We start from the raw sequence: 19563 nt of genomic DNA, 5'->3' as shown, positions 1-19563 counted from the left end.
CTTCACCATTTTATGAATATAGGGAATCCTTGGTCTCTATTGTTTGGACTTTATGCCACTCAGAACCCTTTTGCTATACTGGGTTAATCTATAACAATAAAAGGGTAGTAGTATGCTAATTAGACCAGATGTTTTCTGGAGGTCCTTCCTTATGAAGCTCTGGCCAGAGGGAAGCCATCCCAGGTCCTGGGTGCCTGCGGACGACCCAAGGGAAGCCAGCCTGGGTCTGGATGCCTGCAGGTGGCCAGAGGGATGCCAGCCCGGGTCCCGGGTGCCTGCTGGCAGACAGAAGGAAGCAGCCTGGGTCCCAGGTGCCTGCTGGCAGCCAGAGGAGGGAAGCACAGGTCCCAGGTGCCAGAGGGAAGCTGGCAGCCTGGGTCGCGGGTGCTGGAGGGAAGCTGGTGCCAGCAGCCAGGGAAAGGAAGGCATACTCTTGCACGAATTTTCATGCATTGGGCCTCTAGTGTGAAATAAGATTCTAAGGCTAATGTCCAAGTCCACCCTTTTGTGAGTACTCATTTATTTAATGTAGGGTTTTCTTTTTATTTTTGTTTCCATTTTTAAGATCTCTTTTTATATACAAGATTTCATATTGTTAAACTACTCAAAAAGAGAAAAATATGGGAAATAATTATTTAAACTCCTCAAGTATTTATCCTAGAGGGCTGGGGCTACAGAAGTACCCTTGAATAGGCTGCAGAAGCAGCAGCAGTGGGTTAGGGGAAGAGGGGCACACTCCTTGTAAAGAAAAAAAATGGTACTTTTACACTAAAGCCGTTATAGGCCGAGGAGTTACTGCAGTCCTGGAAACAAACCCCAGGACCCGCTATCTCCCCACATACACACCCACCCTTTCTCTAGCCTCCTACGAGTTGTCAAGGTCATGTTATCTCCTTTATGTTTTTTTAGGAATGTGAGTATATTTTCCATTGGAAAAATAAGCCTATTTTTAAAAGTAAAGGAAAAGAAAAGTTTTTCCTATATTTACCTAAGAAGCAAAGGATATATATATATATATATATATATATATATATATATATTTAAGATATATATATATATTTAAAATAATTATGTTATGTTAATCAGGAGCTTGACTACTTTAAATGAATAAATTACTTAATACTGTTTAATAATAATAATAAATAATCTCTTAGTCTAACGTATTTGACTACCTTCCCAGGGTTTGAATTTTGAGAAACTTCTTCTTGACCTAGAATTGGCTTTAGATCATTCCAATAGGATCTAGAATGCCTCAAGTGTTTGTTTTCTCTCTCATGAAGGTAAAAGGTTCTACTTAAGGTACATGGAAGCTTTGTCAAATAAGAATAACTATATTATGCTTTCACTTTTAGCTGTAATTGTTATTCTGGAATATTGTGTTTTGCAGAAAAGATAAGATTACATGTCATTTGCATTACTCTATAAAGTATCTGGATTTATAGATATACTAGCAGGAAAAATCCGAAGAAACAACAATTTTATTGTAGAGATGAATAAATAGAAAATAATTAGTTTTATAACTTTTGTTGAAAGCATTGCTAATTCTTTATTTATTTATTTATTTATTATTGTTTTATTGCTTAAAGTATTACAAAAAGTATTACATATGTCTCCTTTTTTTCCCCCGCCCTTGACAATCCCCTGGCCTCCCCTACCCCCAGTGTCTTACGTCCATTGGTTATGCTTATATGCATGCATACAAGTCCTTCAATTGATCTCTTACCCCCCTCCCTCCTGCCCCCCAACCCTCCCCGGCCTTCCCACTGCAGTTTGACAAACTGTTTGAGGCAGCTCTGCCTCTGTATCTATTATTGTTCATAAGTTTATAATGGTCTTTATTATCCATGAATGAGTGAGATTATGTGGTATTTTTCCTTCATTGACTGGCTTATTTCACTTAGCATAATGCTCTCCAGTTCCATCCATTCATTGCTAATTCTTAAACTATTTTGTTTTTCAGATATAAGGAAGCATTTTTAAAGCAATTTGGTAAATTATATATTTTTCTCAGCAGGCAATCTGGCCTGCGGTAACCTAACTAATGCTATTGTGCCTCCCATCTATCTGTATAAGCAAAATAAGCGGTGGCACCCATCTGCTGAGGCATTCCATTGGGAAGTTTGTCGAGGAAATCATGCCCATTTGACGGTCCTATGGGACCAACAGGTTATAGATTGGAGCCCACATGGTCATTTGCAAGCCAATCACACTGACATTCTGATACACTATGCATCCAATACTAGTTACATTTGTTATGCAGGCTTGACAGTTCAGGAAACTTTATAGAGATTAGGCCATGTTTTCAGCCCTTTGAAATTGTGACACAGTGACTACCAGAACTCCTCCAGCCACTAAAGTATGACTTTTACTAATAATCTTACTTACAACAGCCTGATTTGCACCACTCACCCCTATGTTTTTGTTATGGGTCCCAATCTACTAATAAACCATAGTTCATCTTTTCTAGTACAGGTTAGAGAAGGAGCTTATTTTGCATCCTGTATTACCACCCAGAATATTACCTTATTGAACATTAGCACTATTATGGTACTTAGAAGACAAGCAGAAATCCTGATACCTGTTAATCTCACCGGAAAATGACAAGGCTTGTCAGCTATCAAAGTCTTAGAAAGAGCATGGAGCCAATTACGGCCCAAAGGATTTTTGGAAATGCTCATTGCAGCCATCATCTCGGCTGTTGTGGCGGCCCATTCTGAGTCTGTGCAGACTGCCACATTTATAGACAATATAGCCTATAATATAACTAGGGAATTCACTATATAATAGCATATAGATCAAAAAATATTAGCTAGACTACAGGCAATAGAGGCAGCCATTGAATATCTGGGGGAAAGACAGGACACTATAGCATAATTGTGATTGGTAGCATAAGCACATATGTATCATCCCTTTAAAATGGAACAGTAGTCACCATCAGTAGATTGATGTTAAAAAGCATCTATGGGGAGTCTTTCATGATAACCTTACTGAAGAAGTAAACATGTTGTAAAGGCAAATTAGAAAGTCCTTACTTGCTATCAATGAACATGAAAAACAGACTACTGCTTGGAATAAGGTGAAGAAGCATTTGGAGTAGATAGACCCCACCACATGGTTTCCTAGAATCAATTGGTACCTGATCAGACTAACCATTGCTGTCATTGTGATTCTCTTTGTTTTTCTTATAGTGTACAAAATCAGAACTTGAGCAGTGAATGTGCTTCGCGGACCAAGCCATTCCAAAGCAGAAAGTTCACCGCCTCCCTCTGTCTTCTGCAGCCAGCAAAACAAAAAGGGGGGAGGTGTGGGGAAGCACGGGACTTGGTTGGAAAGTCTGTAAGGAGGATTCTCCGAAAGGTCAGAGGCCTCTAGGGGATTCTTGCCAAAGGCAGCAGATCCTGCCTTGACGTTTCCAATCAAGTCTGAACCCCTGGGTGTTTTATTGGAATCTTTATGTTTAGACTTCAAAACGTCCTTGCTTTAAAGACACTACAGATACATGTGTTTTCTCAACGATACTTAACCTGTTGATAGTATCTGGAGGTTAATTTTAGTTCAAGCTGTTGCTACAAAAAAGCCTAAGGAGGCAGGTGAACGGGGATGTGTGGCTCCTTTAGCCAGGCAGTCCCTTAGCCCTCTATTTCACAGAAACATGTGTCAGAGTAATCATTTACCCATCGCTCAGGGTCTGCTGATCAGTCTTGGCACTCACCTGAGGATATTTTTTCCATTGTTTTTTTTTTAATATATTTTATTGATTTTTTTACAGAGAGGAAGGGAGAAGGATAGAGAGCTAGAAACATCAATGAGAGAGAAACATCGATCAGCTGCCTCCTGCACACCCCCAACTGGGGATGTGCCCACAACCAAGGTACATGCCCTTGACTGGAATTGAACCTGGGACCCTTCAGTCCACAGGCCGACGCTCCATCCACTAAGCCAAATCGGCCAGGGCCCATTGATTTTTTTAGAGAGTGGGAGAGAGGAAGAGCGGGGGGGGGGGGGAGAGAGAGAGAGAGAGAGAGAGAGAGAGAGGGAGAGAGAGAGGAATCAAGCCAGCAACTCTTTAGTGCACAGGCTGACACTCTACCATTGAGCCACACTGGTCAGGACTATTTTGTTTTTTTGTGTGAAGAATACAGATTCACTCAAATAATTCAGATAAATGTGTTTGTGTCAGTTGTTCTCTGGAGAAACTGAATAGTCAAAGAAAAAATTAAACCTCCAGATTTTGGGGTACCTGAAGGAAAAGCAATGCAACTTCTTACCCAATCACAACACAGTGAGGCTAACCAGTTAACAAGGCCTATTGCAGAGGGGTCTGGCATGAAGGAGCTAAGCTCACTCACGACTCCCCCACCAGACAATTAATGAAGGCCTCAGACAAGAGAGACAAACACACACACACACACAAAAGCTGAACTTGGAAAAAACAGAGACATTACTGGTAGCAGAAAAAGAAACAGAAGGAAAATAGATCATAATTACAATTTCGGGGACATAAAAACAAACAAAAACAATCTACAAAATAAGAATAGAAAAATATAATAAGTTCATTTGGGGAGGGTAAAAGTTAAAAACGGGATAGTAAAACTTTAAATTAAGATAGGAAACATAAAAATTAGATATTCTCTTAGAATTTTAAATGTCAATTAAATCCATATAATCCAGTGTGTCATTTAGAGTCACTGCTTCCTTGTTGATTTTTTTGTCTGGAAGATCTATCCAGTGAAGTTAGTGGGGATGGTACAGTCCCCTATTATGATTGTATTGCTGCCAAACTCTCCCTTAAAGTCCTCTAAGAGTTTTGTTTTTTGTTTTAAATATATTTAGGTGCTTCTATATTGGGTGCATATACGTTTACCTCTCTTAGAATTTTAAACAGAAAAAAAATTTTGGGTATGAGAGGGGAGGGATGCATGGAGAAAGTGAAAATGAAAGAGAAAGGCGAATCTGAATGCCCTATTAGGAGAGGAACACAGGTTGACCTTGGCCATTAAAAAAGAAGTACATTCGCCGCATGAATTGAACTCATTGAAACACCAAGCTACTCTGGTCCAGAGGAAAGTAACCTGGGTGGTGATGTTTTAATTTTCCAAGAAGGGGGTGGGGGGTGGGGATTACTGATGCAAGCCTCCTGAATCTATCTATCTATGTGTTCCATTTCACAGTTCATAAGTACTCTTTTTAAAAATAAAATGGCCCACCTCTTTGATGAAAACTTTTATGTACACAATTTGTGAGAGAGCCCTCAAAATATTATTTTTCAAAGAATGGATCAACTCTAATTGTAATAGAGGATAATGCTCTTATGTTGAGGTCTCTCTATATTCCAATTCGAGGCCTCATCTCTTCTCCAAAGAATGCATTCTAAATTTTCACAAACAAATTCAAAATAGGTCTCTCCATACAAGCCATATATTAAAGATACCAGTGCTTCCTTCCATTAGCCTGGTTTCTGGTATGATGATGTAAAGCAAAGCCCCACCCAAACAAAAAGGAAAACTTCCATTGGCTGTTATATCATGAAATAATAACAACAAAAAAGCCCGTGTTATATTATAGAAGTCTTATGGTTGTTGGTGCTGCCAGCATTACCCCCAAATGTTGAAGACTAAAGAATTTGTGTTTGCTAGTCTAATTAGAAAATCTAAATGCCCTATAAAGCCAATTTTCTCAAAATAGAAAACCTTGCCCTACTTCACATGAAACTGAGGCACCCAGATGTCAGGCCCTTTTCTGCTGTTTGCCATGAGGCCCTATTATACCAATTCCACCTTGGGGCTGTGGGACTCTTGGAGCTACTGGCCAACAGCAATTGGCCTGAACAAGAAAACAGAGACAACAGCAATAACAAGAATTTTAAAAGAAATATATTTAAGATCCTCAGTGATACAAGGCTTTTGACTAAAAATTACCTTTAATAGCTTAAACAAAAAACACAAGAGCTACAACTATGGCATAATATTAAAAGGGAATAAATTCTACCATGCAGAACAGGACAGCAATAAAGATCCTGTTTGTCTTGCCAGTGTGGTTCAGTGGTTGAGCATCAACCTATGAACCAGGAAGTCATGATTCAATTCCTGGTCAGGGCACATGCCCAGGTTGTGAGCTTGATCCCCAGTAGGGGGCATGCAGAAGGCAGCCAATTGATGATTCTCTCTCATCATTGATGTTTCTATCTCTCACTCCCTCTCCCTTCCTCTTTCTGAAATCAATAAAAACATATATATAAAATTATGTTTGTTTTGAGTAAGTAATCAGTCAAAGAATAACAACCAATATTGTTGTTAAGTTCATAGCCACAAGCCAGCCTTTACATAACAAGTCGTCAGGAACTATCTGAGTCCAGTGTTAATCCTAAACTCATCAGTGTCACTTGGGCTGTTTCCACAATTCAGTTCTACCATCCTCCACTTGTTCTCACATGGTCTCAAGATGTTTGTCAAATTCCACATATCACTGCCATATATAAAGGTGAAGGAGGCACGCATAGATACATGCACATACACACACACACATATAAAAGTAATCAGGAAACTCCTAGAAGTCCTCAAGAAGATGTTTCCTTTGCCAAAACTGGGTACCATGCCCACATGTGTACCAATCATAGGCAAAATAGTCTGTTATCACTATGATGGTCTAAGAATGAAAAGTCATCCTTTGGATTTGGACCCTCCTTTTATGAACACATTGCTCACAAGACCTGAACAAAATGGGATTTCTTTTCCAAGTGCTTCTCAAAGTGAGGTTCAGGGAATATTATCAACAGCATCACATGGGCGCTTGTTAGCAAAGCCAATTCTCAGGCCCCAATCAGACCTACTAAGTCAGAAAGCCTGGAGGTGGGGACTGAACATTGTGTTTTACAAGATTCAGATGCACTCTAAAATTTGAAGACTACTACTTTACCATGTAAAAGCACATACTGAGTTTAGGCAACTAATAGTTTATACCATACCTAGATGTTTTCTAATTAAAGATGGCACTTTTATTCATAGACTATAATAAAATGAAAGTGAAGACAGTTAAAACAGAGCTTTCATTTAATTACACCAATGACAACAAAAACACAAGAATATCTAGTAGTGAATAAGACTTTGACAAATTTGAGAAAATGGAAAGCAGCAGCAAATGTGGTAAATTATTTAGAAAACAAGAAATCACAATTTACAGTGTGTAAAGAGGGATATAAGAATAAGGATATCCAACTTACCTCCACAGATCCCCACAGAGATGAGGACTTAGTGATGCCAAATAAAGAGGGTATAAAATTTCTAATTTTATTTCTTTTTTAAGAAAATATATTTTATTGATTTTTTAAAATAAATATTTATTGTTCAGATTATTACAGTTGTTCCTCTTTTTTCCCCCCATAACTCCCCTCCACCCAGTTCCCACCCTACCCTCTGCCCTTACCCGCCCCCACTGTCCTCATCCATAGGTTTACGATTTTTGTCCAGCCTCTTCCCCCACACCCCAAATCCCTTTCCCCCTTGAGAATTGTCAGTACACTCCCTTTCTAAGCCCCTGATTCTATTATATTCACCAGTTTACTCTGTTCATCAGATTTTTTATTCACTTGATTTTTAGATTCACTTGTTGATAGATATGTAATTGTTGTTCATAATTTTTATCTTTACCTTTTTTCTTCTTTTTCCTCTTCTTAAAGAATACCTTTCAGCATTTCATATAATACTGGTTTGGTGGTGATGAACTCCTTTAGCTTTTTCTTATCAGTGAAGCTCTTTATCTGACCTTCAATTCTGAATGATAGCTTTGCTGGACAAAGTAATCTTGGTTGTAGGTTCTTGCTATTCATCACTTTGAATATTTCTTGCCACTCCCTTCTGGCCTGCATACTTTCTGTTGAGAAATCAGCTGACAGTCATATGGGTACTCCATTGTAGGTAACTGACTTTTTTTCTCTTGCTGCTTTTAAGATTCTCTCTCTGTCTTTTGCCCTTGGCATTTTAATTATGATGTGTCTTGGTGTGGTCCTCTTTGGATTCCTTTTGTTGGGGTTCTCTGCGCTTCCTGGACTTGTAAGTCTATTTCTTTCACCAGGTAGGGGAAATTTTCTGTCATTATTTCTTCAAATAGGTTTTCAATATCTTGCTCTCTCTCTCTTCTTCTGGCACCCCTATAATTTGGATGTTGGTATGCTTGAATTTTTCCCAGAGGCTCCTTACACTATCTTGATATTTTTGGATTCTTTTTTCTTTTTGCTTTTCCGGTCGGGTATTTTTTGCTTCTTCATATTTCAAATCTTTGACTTGATTCTTGGGATCCTCTTGTCTGGTGTTGGATCTCTGTGTATTATTCTTTATTTCAGTCAGTGTATGCTTAATTTCTAGTTGGTCCTTTTTCATATCCTTGAGGTTCTCACTAGATTTATCGGCGGTTTCTAGAAGATTCTTGAAAAACCTTATAACCGTGGTTTTGAACTCTATATCCAGTAGTTTGCTTTCCTCCATTTCTGTCATTTGTGATCTGTTTATTTGTCTCTGCATTTTGGCTGCTTCCCTGTGTTGATAGAGTGGCTTTGTGTGCTAGGTGTCCTATAAGGCCCAGTGGCTCAGCCTCTCCAATTACCTGAGGTGAACACTCTTGGTGCACCCCTTTGTGGGCTGTGTGCACAGTCTTGTTGTAGTTAAGCCTTGATTGTTGTTGGTATCACTGGGGGGAATTGACCTACAGGCTAATTGTCTGTGAGAATTAGCTGTGTCTACAGTGGGAGAACTTCTGTGCTGAAGACACCCTTATGGGGTAAGACTTGCTTCAGTGGGGCTTTGATGCTCACTGAGTCTGCCCCCTGAGTGTGTCCCTTAGGGATCTGAGGAGTTGTAATCTGGATGGTCCCACTCTGACCACTGGGTACACTGGCTCTTGGATCTCTAAGGAGGTGCTAATGTAGCCTCTGCCTGAGGCTACCCAGCAGAAGCTAAGGAGAGACCTGCAGATTCCTCTTCCTTGTTTGGGGTTTGGAGGTGCTCAGATGAGGCCCAGCTTTGAACACTTGGATTGCGGGAAACGAGTTAAGTCGGCTCGCGTGAATTGCGCGAACTCCGCGGGAGCCGTCTTAACTCGGTTCATATAGATTTGCGGTGGAGTGCGGGAAACGTGTAAACTCGGGCCGATTGTAACTGCGTATTACCAAATATTTGTTTGTTTGCCGTTCACAAAGATACCTACCTGTGTATGCGAACCGTTTCATACCCATTGAAATTTCATTTCAATCGAACCCATACTTCAAAAGATATAGGCATTTTAAACTAACTCTGATTTTGCGTGGGAAACCTAAATAATTGCCCGCGCCATCTTATATTTTGGCGGGAAATTCACCCGACACCGTAGTGTGAAGCAATGCAGGCTGCTGTGGGGCCTTGAGCCTTCTTTTGGATGTTCTGGTTCTCTCTGATCCAGCTGCAGTTTGTTAGGTAATTTTAGATCTCAAAGGGCCAGCCCATTCATATGCAAAAGCCTCTGCTCGAAGCTTGGGTGGGGCGGGGTCTCAGGGAATCAACAGGGCTGATCAAACAGCTATGGCTGCTCCTCAGTCCTGCCCTAAGAGGCCCCTGGTCTCAGTGTCCGGCGGTAAATCGCTGCAAGCACCTCTGAGAAAGCTGCCCTAGAGTTCCGCCCACTGCCAGACAGTCCAGTTTCTCCCCATATGAGTCTGGGTCCCCAGACTCGCCCGGAACTGGAAAAAAAAAAAAACTTAAACCACAGGAGGAGAGCCTATGGGAACTTTGGGACAAAACAAACAAACAAAAAATATCTGCATAATAGGGGTGCCAGAAGGAGACGAAGCAGAGCAAGGAATAGAAAACCTGTTTGAAGAAATAATGACAGAAAACTACCCTGATTTCAGGAAGAAGAATGCCACACAAGTCCAAAAAGCCCATAGAATCATAAATAAGATGAACCCAAAAGACCGACACCAAGACACATCATAATGAAATTGGCAAACATCAACGACAAAGTAAGAATCTTAAAAGCTGCAAGAGAGAGAGAGAAAGTTACCTATAAAGGATCTCCCATTAGACTATCAACTGATTTCTCAACAGAAACACCTCACACCAGAGGGAATGGAACGAAATATACAAAGTAATGAAAAGAAAGGGACTGAATCCAAAAATAGTATACTTGTCAAGGCTATCATTCAAAATTGAAGTGGAAATCAGGAGCTTCATAGACAAAAAAGGGCAAAGGGAATTTATTACCACCAAGCCAGCAATGCAAGAAATGCAAAAGGAACTGCTGTAAAAAGAAGAAATAAAAAGGTAAGATGAAATATAGGCATAAAGAATAAAACTGGCGACAAATAAGTACCCATCAATAATAACCTTAAATGTAGATGGATTAAATGTTCCAATAAAAAGACATAGGGTAGCTGAGTGGATAAAAAAAACATGACATACATATTTGTTGTCTACAAGAGACTCACCTCATAACAAAGGACACACACAGACTGATAGTGAAGGGAGGGGAAAAAACATTTTCAGGCAAATGGAAATGAGAAAAAAGCTGGGGTAGCAATATTTATATCTGAACTCAAAGTGAAAGCCATTAACAAGAGATAAGGAGGGCCACTACCTAATATTAAAGGAAGTATTTGAACAATCCTATATAATAAAAGCCTAATATGCTAAGTGTCCAGTCATCCGGTGACCAGTCGACTATTCAACCAACCAAACATAATATGCTAATGATATGCTAAGGCCGCTCAACTGCTCATTATGAGGTTCACTGACCACCAGGGGGCAGACGCTCTGACCGGTAGGTTAGTTTGCTCCTGGAGTCCAGCCAATCAGGACTGAGTGAGATGGTCTAGACCAGGGGTGGGCAAACTTTTTGACTCGAGGGCCACAATGGGTTCTTAAACTGGACCGGAGGGCCGTAACAAAAGCATGGATGGAGTGTTTGTGTGAACTAATATAAATTCAAAGTAAACATCATTACATAAAAGGGTACGGTCTTTTTTTTTTTTTAGTTTTATTCATTTCAAATGGGCCGGATCTGGCCCGCGGGCCATAGTTTGCCCACGGCTGGTCTAGACACACCCTGGAGCCCTCTCATGGTCCCTCCCCAGCTGGCCAAACTTCCTGCATTCCTCCCCAGCCGGCCCCAATCAGCCCCGATTGGGAATGGGTGAGATGGGGCCGGAGATGCCCTGGAGCCCTCCCACAGTCCCTCCCTGGCCCTGATCATGCACTGGTGGGGTCCCTCAGCCTGGCCTGCACCCTCTCCCAATCTGGGACTCCTCGAGGGAAGTTGGAGAGCTGGTTTTGGCCCAGTCTCACAGGACGCTCCCCGCAGGAGCACACCAGACACAGGGCTCATGACTAGTGAGTGCTGCTGCAGCAGGGCGAACCTCTCCCGATCAGGACTGATTGGGTGAGAGTCCACAGCAGGTGCAGTGGGGCCAGGATGACTGTGAACTACAGGTAGGAGCTGCAGGCAGCTTTCAACTTTGGGTTTTGGCCTGATCCCTGCAGGCCACCCCAAAGGACCCTACCCATGCACGAATTTGTGCACCAGGCCTCTAGTAGGATATAATTCTGGTAAACATATATGCCCCCAATACAGGAGCACCCAAACACATAAAAACACTTCTGGAAGATATCAAGGGAGAGATTGACAACAATAAAATCATAGTAGGGAATTTTATTATCCCACTAGAGGTCTGATGCATGAAATTCATGCAAGAGTAGGCCTTCCTTCCCCTGGCTGCCAGCACAGGCTTCCCTCTGGGACCTGGGCTTCCCTCCCACACCCAGGACCTGGGCTTCTCTCTGGCTGCTGGCAGGCACCAGGGACCTGGGCTTCTCTCGCAGCCCTGATTCATCCGAAGGTTGTCTGGAAGGATGTCTGGTTTAATTAGCATATTATGCTTTTATTATTATAGTGTTGGGGTCCAACTCCAGCAGGTCCAGGGGTTCCCAAAGGTGTGGACGGAGCCGGCAAAGAAGGAATGACACGGAGATAGCATTCAGTTGATGAGCAGCCTAGCCAGCTTCTCTAGCCAGGTTCTAGCCAGGTTCTCCAGCCAGGTTCTGTCTTTATGCTCCTGTTATATCTGTATTTATACCAGTTGATTTTAATCCTATCCATTCTATTCCAAAGGTTAGGGCATTTGTTATCTCCATTCCAAGGTCACTACTCTATTGTTCTGTTAAGCTACAAGGAAGTAACTGAAGGAGATTATCCAAAGTAAAGATTATGTAGCTTAAGCGTGATTGTTCGTAGTTAAAGTGATTAATTACCCGCCTGGCACTTAGTTAAGGGGTTTTATTCCCTTCCTTAGTCCTGTTAATCCCTAACTCTAGGGAAAAATCCCCACCTGGGGAAACAACTGTTGTAAATGTTCCCTCCATGTCCCGCGTGGTTCAGGGTTCAGGATCTGGAAGAGGAGCTGCACACAAATGAAAGAGAAAAGACACGAGATAATTTGGGAATATTGGGGGCCAGGTGGGTAAGTCCAACTCAGGAGGAAGGACTTCCACTGGTGCTCAGGCCGCATCAACCTTTTATAGTCAGAGGTAAACAAGGTAGTGGTTACCATAGTTACACAGTTCTTGTGAGTTTCACTTGTTTTGACTATAGTTACACTTCCTGCACTTCCCTCAGCCCATTAGCTTCCCAGATAAGATCTGGGGAGTGTTATAAGGTCAAGCCTAATTATGCTAAGAGGACTGTGCCCTCTAAGCTGGGACTTATTTGTGACTGCCAACAGGTCAGTCCAAGGCTTAACCCTAAATCAGTTCCCCACAAACAACCTTTCTCGGAGCGGTGACCTTGGTTAAAACACATAGAGCTAAGAAGGAGAGCAAACATATTAAGAACAGTATGCCATATGCGCCAGGTCCCTTGAAACATATGCTGTGCAGATGTTTCTTCCCTGAAGTGACTGTGTCAAGCAGCAAGGATGGACCGGCTTCCGGCATTATAGATTGACACCACTGGATAAATCCTCTAAATAAAAAATCAGCAAAGAAACACAATCTTAAATGACTCACTATATCAGATGGAACTAATTGACATCTTCAGAACATTTCACCTCAAAGCTACAGAATATACATTCTTCTCAAGTACATATGGGATATTTTCAAAGATAGACCATATATTACTACATAGACAAAATATCTTCAAATTAAAGAAGATAGAAATCATATCAAGCATCTTCTTAAATCACAATGGCATAAAATTAGAAATCAGCTACAATGAAAAAAATCAAACACTTGGAGGCTAAATAGCATGCTATTCAACAAAGATTGGGTTACCAAAGAGATCAAAGAAGAAATAAAAAGCATCCTGGAAACAAATGACAATGAAAACACAACAATCCAAAAAGTATGGGATATAGTGAAAGCTGTCCTGAGAGGGAAGTTCATAGTTCTAGAGGCCTACCTCAAAAAAACAAGAAAAACTGGTAATAAACCATCTAACTCTGCAACTTGAAGAATTAGAAAAGAGAGCAATAAGAAAATCCCAGCGTGAGCAGAAGGAAGGAAATAATAAAGATCACAGTGGAAGCAAATGACATAGAGATGAAAAAAAAGTACAAAAAATCAATAAAGCCAAGAGCTGGTTCTTTGAAAGGATAAAGAAGATTGACAAACCTCTAGTCAGGCTCACCAAGAAACAAAGAGAGAGGACCCAAAAAAACAAAATCAGGTATGAAAGAGGTGAAGTAACAACTGACCCCACAGACATACAAAGGATTATAAAAAAAAATACTATGAACAACTCTACTCCAACAAACTGGACAACCTAGATGAAATGGACATATTCCAAAATAAGACAAGCTTCCAAAACTCAATCAGGAAGAATAAAAAAAAACTGAATAGGCCGATAACTACTGATGAAATTGAAACAGTAATCAAAAAACTTTCAGCAAACAAAAGCCCTCGACTAGACAGCTTCACAGGGGAGTTTTATCAAACACTCAAAGATGACCTAAAACCTATCCTTCTCAGACTATCCCAAAAATTCAAGAGGAAGGCATACTTCCAAGCTCTTTCTATGAAGCCAGCATTACCCAAATTCGAAAACCAGATAAAGACACTACAAAGAAAGAGATTTACAGGACAATATCCCTGATGAACATAGATGCTAAAATCCTCAACAAAATTCTAGCAAATCAGATCCAACATTACATTAGAAAGATCATACACAATGACCAAGTGGGATTTATTCCAGGGATCCAAGTCTGGTTCAATACCTGCAAATCAATAAATGTTATTAATCACATAAACAATTTGAGAGACAAAAATCACATAATCATATCAATTGATGCGAAAAGGCATTTGACAAAATCCAACAGCCTTTCTTGATAAAAACCCTCAGCAAAGTGGGAATATAGGCATCATACCTCAACATTATAAAAGCCTTATATGACAACCTACAGCCAACATCATACTTAATGGGCAAAAACTAAAACAATTTCCCCTAAGAACAGGAACAATACAGGGATGCGCACTTTCACCACTCCTGTTCGACATAGTACTAGAAATGCTAGCCATAGTGATCAGACAAGAAGAAGAAATAAAAGGCAACCAAATTGGAAAAGAAGACTTGAAACTGATATTATTCACAGATGACATGATATTTTTATATAGAAAACCCTGAAGACTCCGCCAAAAAACTACTAGACTTAATAAATGAATTTGGCAATCCAGCAGGATATAAAATTAGCACCCAGAAATCTATGGCTTTTTTATGTAGCAATAATAACTCACAGAAAGAGAAGCTAAAAAAACAATCCCATGTAACATTGCAACAATTAAGATACCTAGGAATAATCTTAACTAAGGAGGTAAAAGATTTATACTCAGAAAACTACAGGATGTTGAAAAAAAGAGATAGATAAATATATAGACAAGTGAAAGAATATACTGTGTTCATGGATTGGTAGAATCAACATCATTAAAATGTCCATACTACCCAAAGCAATCTACAGATTAAAAGCAATCCCCATTAAAATATCAACGGCATATTTCACAGACCTTGAACAAACTCTCCAAAAATTCATATGGAATAAAAAAAAGACCCTGAATAGCCGCAACAATACTGAGAAAGAAGAACAAAGTTGGAGGGATCACAATACCAGATATCAAGCTATATTAAAAAGCCACTGTTCTCAAAATTGTCTGGTACTGGCACAAGAACAGACATATAGACCAATGGAACCAAACAGAGAACCCAAGATAGACCCAAGCCATTATGCTCAATTAATATTTGACAAAGGAGGCAAGAGCATACAGTGGAGTCAAGACAGTCTCTTCAATAAATGGTGTTGGGAAAATTGGACAGATACATGCAAAAAAATGAAACTAATCCACCAAGTGACACCATACACAAAAACAAACTCAAAATGAATAAAGGACTTAGACATAAGCTGGGAAGCCATAAAATCTTATTTTTTTAAAAAATATATATTTTATTGATTTTTTACAGAGGAAGGGAGAGGGATAGAGAGTTAGAAACATTGATGAGAGAAACATCGATCAGCTGCCTCCTGCACATCCCCTACTGGGGATGTGCCCGCAACCAAGGTACATGCCCTTGACCAGAATCGAACCTGGGACCCTTCAGTCCGCAGGCCGACGCTCTATCCACTGAGCCAAACCAGTTAGGGCAGAAACCATAAAATCTTAGAAGACTCCATAGGCAGCAAAATATCAGACATATGTCATAGCAATATCTTTACCGATACAACTCCTAGGACAATGGAAACAAAGGAGAAAATAAACAAATGGGACTACATCAAAATAAAAAGCTTCTGCACAGCAAAAGAAACCATCAACAAAACAACAAAAAAGCCCACTGCATGGGAGAACATATTTGCCAATGTTATATCCAATAAGGGTTTAATCTCCAACATTTATAGGGAACTCATACAACTTAACAAAAGGAAGATAAACAATCCAATCAAAAAATAGGCAAAGGATCTAAATAGACACCTTTCAAAAGAGGACATTCAGAAAGCCAAGAGACATATGAAAACATGCTCAAAGTCACTAATCATCCGAGAGATGCAAATCAAAACAACAATGAGGTATCATCTCACACCTGTCAGGCTGGCTATCATCAACAAATCAACAAACGACAAGTGCTGGAGAGGATGTGGAGAAAAGGGAACATTCGTGCACTGCTGGTGGGAATGCAGACTGGTGCAGCCATTGTGGAGAACAGTATGGAGTTTCCTCAAAAATTAAAAATGGAACTCCCAATTGACCCAGTAATGCCACTTCTAGAAATATATCCCAAGAAAACTGAAACACCAATCAGAAAGGATATATGTACCCATATGTTCATAGTAGCACAATTTACAATAGCTAAGATTTGGAAACAGCCTAAGTGCCCATCAGCAGATGAGTGGATTAAAAAACTGTGGTACATTACATAATGGAATACTACCTGATGTAAAAAAGAAGGCATTCTTACCATTTGCAACAGCATGGATGGACCTGGAGATCATTATGCTAAGCAAAATAATCCAGTTGGAAGAAGATAAATATCACATAATCTAACTCATTTGTGCAATATAATGAACAACATAAACTGATACCAAAAATAGAGCCATATTCACAGAAGCATGGAACAGACCGTCCAACCTAAGAGAGAAGAGGGGTGGAGGGTTGGTAAAAGATCAACTAAAGGACTTATATGCATGCAGATGAGCATAACTAATGAACACAGACAGTAGCGGGGTGAGGGCATGTGCTTGGGCTGAGAGCAGCTGGGGAGAGGTCAATGTGGGGGAAAGGAGACTTATGTAATACTTTATGTAATACTTTAAACAATAAAGAATTAAAAAAAAAACTTGGTGTCACTCTTGCTGCTTTAGTTGCATGCTGCCTCTATAACAGCTGGCTGCAAAACAAATGCTAAATGCTAACTTTTTGCCTTTTCTATATTTAAAGCAAATATCTTCTTTGGATTTCTTTTCATTAGGGAAAATAGGTACTAATGTAGGTCTTTCATAAAAGTGAAATGGTGAAATAAAACTTTAAAAAGCAAATCTTACCACTATACCTCAAAAAAAAAAAAAGGCAGGGATACCCCTATATGTGTATATGACATATATGTGTAAATGACAAATAAGTATATATGACATATATATATATATATACACGTATATTTGTATATATAAATTAATTAAGCATTAATTTCAGACAATACAATGTACAAAAAGCATTACTAGAAGAAAAACACTTCATAAAAACAAAGGTTCAATTCACCAAAAAGATACAACTTTTAAGTTTTGCCTAATCATATAACCTCAAAATGTCTGGGGGGAGGGGAATCTAAGCAGAAATAAATAAATAAATTCATAATTAATAATTACAGCTGAAGTTTTAAGATTCCTCTGAATAAATGATATAACAATCAAAATAAAATAACTGTGAAAGTAATAAATTCAGCCAATAGGAAAAAACACTGTATCCACAGTTGAAGACTACACCTATTTTTCTAGTAATTGTAAAATATATACAAAAATTGACTGTGCACCAAAGGGCCATAATGCAAGTCTCAAAATATTTCAAACTATTTTTTTTAATTAAATCTTTATTGTTCAGATTACATTTGTTCCTCTTTTTTTCCCCCCCATAACTCCCCTCCTCCCAGTTCCCGCCCCACCCTCCGCCCTCACTCCCCACCCACTGTCCTCATCCATAGGTGCACGATTTTTGTCCAGTCTCTTCCTGCATCTCCCACTCCCCTTTTCCCCCCAAGAATAGTCAGTCCATTCCCTTTCTATGTCCCTGATTCATTATAATCACCAGTTCATTCTGTACATCAGATTATTTATTCACTTGATTCTTAGATTCACTTGATAGATGCATGTTTGTTGTTCATAATTTGTATCTTTACCTTTTTCTTCTTCTTCCTCTTCTTAAAGGATACCTCAGCATTTCGTATAATACTGGTTTAGTGGTGATGAACTCCTTTAGCTTTTCCTTATCTGTGAAGCTCTTTATCTGACCTTCAATTCTGAATGATAGCTTTGCTGGATAAAGTAATCTTGGTTGTAGGTTCTTGCTATTCATCACTTTGAATATTTCTTGCCATTCCCTTCTGGCCTGCAAAGTTTCTGTTGAGAAATCAGCTGACAGTCGTATGGGTATTCCCTTGTAGGTAACTGAGTCTCTTTCTCTTGCTGCTTTTAAGATTCTCTCTTTGTCTTTTGCTCTTGGCATTTTAATTATGATGTGTCTTGGTGTGGTCCTCTTTGGATTCCTTTTGTTTGGGGTTCTCTGCGCTTCTTGGACCTGTAAGTCCATTTCTTTCACCAGGTGGGGGAAGTTTTCTGTCATTATTTCTTCAAATAGGTTTTCAATATCTTGCTGTCTCTCATCTTCTGGTACCCCTATAATTCTGATGTTGGTGCATTTGAAACTGTCCCAGAGGCTCCTTACACTATCTTCGTATTTTTGGATTCTTTTTTTATGTTGCTTTTCCGGTTGGGTGTTTTTTGCTTCTTCGCATTTCAAATCTTTGACTTGATTCTTGCGCTCCTCTGGTCTGCTGTTGGGAGTCTGTATAATATTCTTTATTTCAGTCAGTGTATGCTTAATTTCTAGTTGGTTCTTTATCACAACATTGAGGATCTCATTAGATTTCTTGAGGCTCTCATCAAGTTTATCGGAAGTTTCGAGCAAATTATTGAAAGCCCTCAAAAGTGCGTTTTTTAGCTCTATATCCTCCATTTCTGTCATGTTTTTTTGTCTCCGCATTGTTTATGCTTTCTTGGTGCACCGCCGTGTGGTCTTTGTGCGCAGTCTTGTTGTAGTTAAGCCTTAATTGTTGTCGGCGATACTAGGGGTGAATTGACCTCCAGGCTAACTGGCTATGAGAGTCAGCTGTGTCTGCAGTGGGAGAGCTTCTGTGCTGAATCTCTAGGGCGGTGCTAATCTAGCCTTTGCCTGAGGCTATCCGGCAAATGCCTCAGTGCAGGGCTTGGGCGGGGCAGGTCCCAGGGGATCTACAGGGTGGGCGGGGCGAGCAGTTATAGCTGCTCTCAGTTCCGTCCCCAGCGGCTCTGCAACTGCTGCAAACCTCGGAGAGAAAGCTGCCTTCCCGCTTCTCCCGTTTGAGTCTGGGTCCCTAGAGACTCGCCAAGATCTGGAGCTGAGTCTGAAACTCCCTCCCGATTGAAAACAACAACCACGCCCTCCGCCTCCGGCCCGCTCCACATGCACTCCGCACCTTAATATTTCACCTCCGCACTGCGCCTCCTCTGAGTCTCAGTATGGATTTCTCTTTCCTTCTAGTTGTAGAATCTCTCCTCAGCCAGCCTTCCTGTGGTTCTGGGTGATGTCCGTTCCGTCTTTTAGTTGTATTTTTGAAGTGGTTGTTCGAGGCAGCAAACTCCGGCGTTAACCTATGCCGCCATCTTCTATTTCAAACTATTAAAGCCATTCACAGCATGTTCTTAGAGCACAATAAAATTATAAATAATAAAAATATAATTAAAATTTTTCATCCCCTTGCCAATTAGGAAATAAACAAGTGTCAAGGAATAAATCATAATGAATTTCTTGAGGTATT

This window comes from Myotis lucifugus, unplaced genomic scaffold, assembly GCF_000147115.1.
Source record: "Myotis lucifugus unplaced genomic scaffold, Myoluc2.0 scaffold_50, whole genome shotgun sequence".
NCBI classification, from domain to species: domain Eukaryota; kingdom Metazoa; phylum Chordata; class Mammalia; order Chiroptera; family Vespertilionidae; genus Myotis; species Myotis lucifugus.
The sequence above is the reverse complement of the archived record's forward strand: the minus strand, read 5'-3'. Positions refer to the sequence as shown.